The following is a 6,991-nucleotide window of genomic DNA, read 5'->3' as shown; positions in this document are numbered from 1 at the left end:
ATACCAAGTTGAATGCCATTATTTGAGATCACAATTTTGCCAACCAAGTTTTTGGCACCGTTGCTGGGGATTGTTCGAGTTTGGACAATTGATAGTTCATCTTGTTGCTCAGATTAGGTAATTTTCTTTTTCTTTTGTTTTCAAAAATTTTTCAAAAAAAAAATTTAAAATTTTGTGTTTCTTGTTTGAGTCTTGTGTCATATTTTAAGTTTGGTGTCAATTGCATATTCATCTTGTTCTTGCATTTTTCGAAACTTCATGCATTCATAGTGTTCTTCATGATCTTCAAGTTGTTCTTGGTAAGTCTTCTTGTTTGATCTTTAAATTTTCTTGTTTTTTGTTGTATGATGTTTTTCATGTGGAATTTTGCATTCATAGTGTCTAAACATGAAAGATTTCTATGTTTGGTGTCTTGCATGTTTTCTTTGCATCAAAAGTTTTTCAAAAATATATTCTTGATGTTCATTATGATCTTCAAAGTGTTCTTGGTGTTCATCTTGACATTCATAGTGTTCTTGCATGCATCATTGGTTTTGATCCAAAATTCTCATGTTTTGGGTCATATTTGTGTTTTTCTCTCTCATCATTAAAAATTCAAAAAACTAAAAATATATTTTCCTTAATTCTCTCAAAATTTCGAAAATTTGAGTTGACTTAGTCTAATTTTTTAAAATTAGTTATTTCTTGTAAGTCAAGTCAAATTTTCAATTTTAAAAATCTTATCTTTTCAAAATCTTTTTCAAAAAAAAAAAAATCAAATCTCTTTTACTTTTATCTTATGATTTTTGAAAATTTAAAATTATTTTTCAAAATCTTTTTCTTATTTTATTTCAAATTTTCGAAACTTAACTAACAAGTAATGTGATTGATTCAAAAATTTGAAGTTTGTTACTTTATTGTTAAGAAAGGTTTAATCTTTAAATTCTAGAATCATATCTTTTAGTTTCTTGTTAGTCAAGTAATTAATTTTAATTTTAAAAATTAAATCTTTTCCAACCATATCTTTTTAAGCATATCTTTTTATCATATCTTTTTCAAAATTTTATCTTTTTCAAAAATTTGATTTCAAAATATCTTATTATCTTCTTATCTTTTCAAATTTGATTTTCAAATCTTTTTCAACTAACCAATTGGCTTTTTATTTGTTTCTTATCTTTTTCAAAACCACCTAACTAATTTTCCCTATCAATTTTTCGAAAATATCTCATCCTTTTTTCAAAATTCTTTTTAATTAATTAATTGTTTTAAATTTTAATTTTAATTTTAATTCTTCTTTAATTTTCGAAAATTATTAACTCCTTTTCAAAAATTATTTTCGAAAACTTTTGTCTCTCATCTTATTCTATTTATTTATTCATTTACTAACATTTCTCTTCATCTCAAATCATTGCCCCTATCCTCACCCTTGTGTTTGGATTATTCTATTTATTTCCCTTTCTTCTTCTACTAACATAAAGGAATCTCTATACTGTGACATAGAGGATTCCTCTTCTTTTTCTGTTCTCTTCTCTTTCATATGAGCAGGAATAAGGAAAAAGGCATTCTTGTTGAAGCTGATCCTGAACCTGAAAGGACTCTGAAGAGAAAACTAAGAGAAGCTAAATTACAACAATCCAGAGACAACCTTACTGAAATTTTCGAACAAGAAAAGGATATGGCAGCCGAACCCAACAACAATAATACAAGGAGGATGCTTGGTGATTATACTACACCTACTTCCAAGTTTGATGGAAGAAGCATCTCATTTTCTGCCATTGGAGCAAACAATTTTGAGCTGAAACCTCAACTAGTTACTCTAATGCAATAAAACTGCAAGTTTCATGGACTTTCATCAGAAGATTCCTACCAGTTTTTAACTGAGTTCTTGCAGATCTGTGAGACTATTAAGACTAATGGAGTAGATCCTGAAGTCTACAGGCTCATGCTTTTCCCTTTTGCTGAAAGAGACAAAGCTAGAACATGGTTGGACTCACAACCTAAGCATAGCCTGGACTCTTGGGATAAGCTGGTCATGGCCTTCTTGGTTAAATTCTTTCCTCCTCAAAAGCTGAGCAAGCTTAGAGTGGATGTTCAGACCTTCAAGCAAAAAGATGGTGAATCCCTCTATGAAGCTTGGGAAAGATACAAGGAGATGACCAAAAAGTGTCCTTCTGACATGTTTTCAGAATGGACCATGATAGATATATTCTATTATTGTCTGTCTGAGTTCTCTAAGATGTCACTGGATCATTTTGCAGGTGGATCCATTCACCTAAAGAAAACGCCTGCAGAAGCTCAGAAACTTATTGAAATGGTTGCAAATAACTAATCCATGTACACTTTTGAGAGGAATTCCGTAAATAATGGGACGCCTCAGAGGAAGCGAGTTCTTGAAATTGATGCTCTGAATGCCATATTGGCTCAGAACAAAATGTTGACTCAGCAAGTCAACATGATTTCTGAAAGTCTGAATGGATGGCAAAATGCATCCAACAGCACTAAAGAGGCATCTTCTGAAGAAGAAGCTTATGATCCTGAAAACCCTGTAATGGCAGAGGTAAATGACATGGCGGAAGCCTTTGGCAACACTTATAACCCCTCATGGAGAAATCATTCAAAATTCTCATGGAAGGATCAACAAAAGCCTCAACAAGGCTTTAATAATGATGGAAGAAATAGGTTTAGCAATAGCAAGCCTTTTCCATCATCTTCTTAGCAACAGGCAGAGAATTCTGAGTAGAACACCTCTAACTTAGCAAATATAGTCTCTAATCTGTCTAAGGCCACTTTAAGCTTCATGAGTGAAACAAGGTCCTCCATTAGAAATTTGGAGGCACAAGCGGGCCAGTTGAGTAAGAAAGTCATTGAATCTCCTCCTAGTACTCTCCCAAGCAATATAGAAGAGAATCCAAAGAGAAAGTGCAAGGCCATTGATATAGTCAATATGGCCGAATGCAAGGAGGAAGGGGAGGACGTGAATCCCAATGAGGAAGACCTCATGGGACGTCTCCCAACCAAGAAGGAGTTCCCTATTGAGGACCCAAAGGAATTTGAGGCTCATATAGAGACCATAGAGATTCCATTAAACCTCCTTCTGCCATTCATGAGCTCTGAAGACTATTCTTCCTCTGAAGAGGATGAAGATGTAACTGGAGAGCAAGTTGCTTAATATCTAGGAGCTATCATGAAGCTGAATGCCAAGTTGTTTGGTAATGAGACTTGGGAAGGTGAACCTCCCTTGCTCATTGGTGAACTAGATACATGGGTTTAGCAAACTATACCTCAAAAGAAACAAGATCCTGGTAAATTCTTAATACCCTATACCATAGGCACCATGACCTTTGAAAAGGCTCTGTGTGATCTGGGGTCAAGCATAAATCTTATGCCACTCTCTGTAATGGAAAAGCTGGGGATCATTGAGGTACAGCCTGCCATATTCTCATTATAAATGGCAAACAAGTCAGTAAGACAAGCTTATGGATTGGTAGAGGATGTTTTGGTAAAGGTTAAAGGCCTTTACATCCCTGCTGATTTCATAATCTTAGACACTAGGAAGGAGGAGGATGAATGCATCATCCTTGGAAGACCTTTCCTAGCCACAGCAAGAGTTGTGATAGATGTTATCAGAGGAGAATTAGTCCTTCAATTGAATGGGGACTACCTTGTGTTTAAGACCCAAGGATCTTCTTCTGCAACCATGGAGAGGAAGCATGAAAAGCTTCTCTCAGTACAGAGTTAAACAAAGCCCCCACAATCGAACTCTAAGTTTGGTGTTGGGAGGGCACAACCAAACTCTAAGTTTGGTGTTGACTCCCCACATCCAAACTCTAAGTTTGGTGTTGGGAGTCTACAACATTGACCTGATCACCTGTGTGGTTTCATAAGAGCCCACTGTCAAGCTATTGACATTAAAGAAGTGCTTATTGGGAGGCAACCCAATTTTTATTTATCTAATTTTTATCTAATTTTTATTTTATTTTATTTTATCACATGTGGAGTCACAAAAAAAATACTAAAATTAAAAACAGAATCAAAAACAGCAGAAGAAAAATCACACCCTGGAGGAAGGACTTACTGGCATTCAAACGCCAGTAAGGAGCATCTGGCTGGCGTTCAACGCCAGAACAGAGCATGGATCTGGCGTTGAACGCCAGAAACAAGCAACATCCTGGCGTTTGAATGCCAAGAATATACCCTGAGAAGAGCTGGCACTGAACGCCAGAAACAAGCATGGAACTGGCGTTCAACGCCAGAAAACATGCTGCAACTGGGCGTTGAACGCCCAAAATAAGCATCACTTCGGCGTTTAAACACCAGAATTGTATGCAAGGGCGTTTTACAAGTCTAATTGGTGCAGGGATGTAAATCCTTGACACCTCAGGATCTGTGTACCCCACAGGATCATCCCAGGATCTGTGGACCCCACAGGATCCCCACCTACCTCAACTCACCTTCTCTTCTCTTCTTCACATTCATCCTCTCTTCCACATAAACTCTCTTCCCTATAAACACTCTTCCCCAAAAACCCTTCACCAATCACCTCAATCTCTCTTTCCAATTACCCCCCTTCACCACTCACATCCTTCCACTCTTCCCTATAAACCCCACCTACCTTCAAAATTCAAAATCCCTCTCCCTCCACTATAAATACCCCTCCATTCTTTTCATTTTCACACAACACAACCCTCTCTTTTCCTCCTTGGCCGAAACACAACCTTCTCTCCCTCTCCTCCATATCTTCTTCTTCTTCATCTATCCTTTCTTCTCTTGCTCGAGGGCGAGCAATATTTTAAGTTTGGTGTGGTAAAAGCATAGCTTTTTGTTTTTCCATAACCATGGCACCTAAGGCCGGAGAAACCTCTAGAAAAGGGAAACGGAAGACAAAAACTTCCACCACCGAGTCATAGAAGATGGAGAGATTCATCTCTAAAACCCATCAAGACCACTTCTATGATGTTGTGGCCAAGAAGAAGGTGATCCCCGAGGTCCCTTTCAAACTCAAGAAAAATGTGTATCCAGAGATTCGACATGAGATCCAAAGAAGAGGTTGGGAAGTTCTAACCAATCCGATTCAACAAGTCGGAATCCTAATGGTTCAAGAGTTCTATGCCAATGCATGGATCACTAGGAACCATGATCAAAGTGTGAACCCAAATCCAAAGAATTATCTTACAATGGTTCGGGGGAAATACTTAGATTTTAGTCCGAAAAATGTGAGGTTGGCATTCAATTTGCCCATGATGCAAGGAGATGCATGCCCCTACACTAGAAGGGTCAACTTTAATCAATGGTTGGACCAAGTCCTTATAGACATATGTGTGGAAGGAGCTCAATGGAAAAGAGACTCCAAAGGCAAGCCGGTTCAATTAAGAAGACTGGACCTCAAGCCTGTGGCTAGAGGATGGTTGGAGTTCATCCAACGCTCCATCATCCCCACTAGCAACCGATTTGAAGTTACTGTGGATCGGACCATCATGATTCATAGCATCATGATTGGAGAGGAAGTGGAAGTTCATGAAGTCATCTCCCTTGAATTCTACAAAATAGCCGAAAAATCCTCCACCATGGCAAGGCTAGCTTTTCCTCATTTTATTTGTCATCTATGTTACTCAGCTAGAGTTATCATAGAAGGAGACATCCCCATTTAGGAGGATAAACCCATCACTAAGAAAAGGATGGAACAAACATGAGAGCCCACTCATGGATCCCAAGAGACGCATGAGGAAGCTCATCACCAAGAAATCCCGGAGAGACCTCAAGGGATGCACTTTCCTCCCAACAACTATTGGGAACAACTCAACACTTCTCTAGAAGATTTGAGTTACAATATGGATCAATTAAGGGTGGAATATTAAGAGCACTCCATCATTCTCCATGAAATTAGAGAAGATCAAAGAGCAATGAGGGAGGAGCAACAAAGGCAAGGAAGAGACATAGAAGAACTCAAGGACATCATTGGTTCTTCAAGAAGAAAGCGCCACCATCACTAAGGTGGACTCATTCCTTGTTCTTATTTTTTCTGTTTTTCGGTTTTCATGCTTAATGTTTATCCATATTTGTGTCTTTATTACATGATCATTAATATGTAGTTACTATGTTTTAAAGCTATGAATAATTCCATGAATCCTTCACCTTTCTTAAATGAAAAATGTTTCTAATTCAAAAGAACAATAAGTACATGAATTTCGAAATTATCCTTGAATTTAGTTTAATTATATTGATGTGGTGACAATACTTTTTGTTTTCTGAATGAATGCTTGAACAGTGCATAATTTTGATCTTGTTGTTTATGAATGTTAAAATTGTTGGCTCTTGAAAGAATGATGAACAAAGAGAATGTTATTGACATTCTGAAAAATCATGAAAATTGATTCTTGAAGCAAGAAAAAGCAGTGAAGAAGCAAAAGCTTGCAAAAAAAATAAAAAAATAAAAAAAATTGGCGAAAAAAATAATAATAGAAAGAAAAAGAAAAAGCAAGCAGAAAAAGCCAATAGCCCTTAAAACCAAAAGGCAAGGGTAAAAAAGATCCAAGGCTTTGAGCATCAATGGATAGGAGGGTCCAAGGAAATAAAATCCAGGCCTAAGCGGCTAAATCAAGCTGTCCCTAACCATGTGCTTGTGGCATTGGTGCACGAAATTGCAATCACACTTTTGCAACCCCGCACAACTAACCAGCAAGTGCACTGGGTCGTCCAAGTAATACCTTACGTGAGTAAGGGTCGATCCCACGGAGATTGTCGGCTTGAAGCAAGCTATGGTTATCTTGTAAATCTTAGTCAGGATATCAATAATTATCAAGGTTGATTGTGAAAAATAAAAGAACATGAAATAAGTACTTGTTTTGCAGTAATGGGGAACAGGTTGAGGTTTTGGAGATGCTCCATCTTTTGAATCTCTGCTTTCCTACTGTCTTCTTCTTCAAGCACGCAAGGCTCCTTCCATGGCAAGCTGTATGCAAGGGTTTCACCGTTGTCAGTGGCTACCTCCCATCCTCTCAGTGGAAATGTTCAA

The 6,991-nt window shown here is 37.3% G+C and overlaps 1 non-coding gene across 1 annotated transcript; it reads right to left on the bottom strand.

Annotated features, from left to right (window-relative positions):
• Positions 1 to 2,053: 2,053 nt before the first annotated feature.
• On the bottom strand, positions 2,054 to 2,157 carry LOC127742616 (small nucleolar RNA R71). The gene has a single exon (XR_008003962.1). It is a non-coding gene; the product is annotated as a small nucleolar RNA R71 (small nucleolar RNA).
• Positions 2,158 to 6,991: the final 4,834 nt, after the last annotated feature.

The sequence above is a fragment of the Arachis duranensis genome, chromosome 1 (assembly GCF_000817695.3).
Source record: "Arachis duranensis cultivar V14167 chromosome 1, aradu.V14167.gnm2.J7QH, whole genome shotgun sequence".
In the NCBI taxonomy this organism is placed as follows: Eukaryota; Viridiplantae; Streptophyta; class Magnoliopsida; order Fabales; family Fabaceae; genus Arachis; species Arachis duranensis.
Note: the sequence above shows the minus strand (reverse complement) of the source record. Positions and strands in the feature narration are given on the sequence as shown.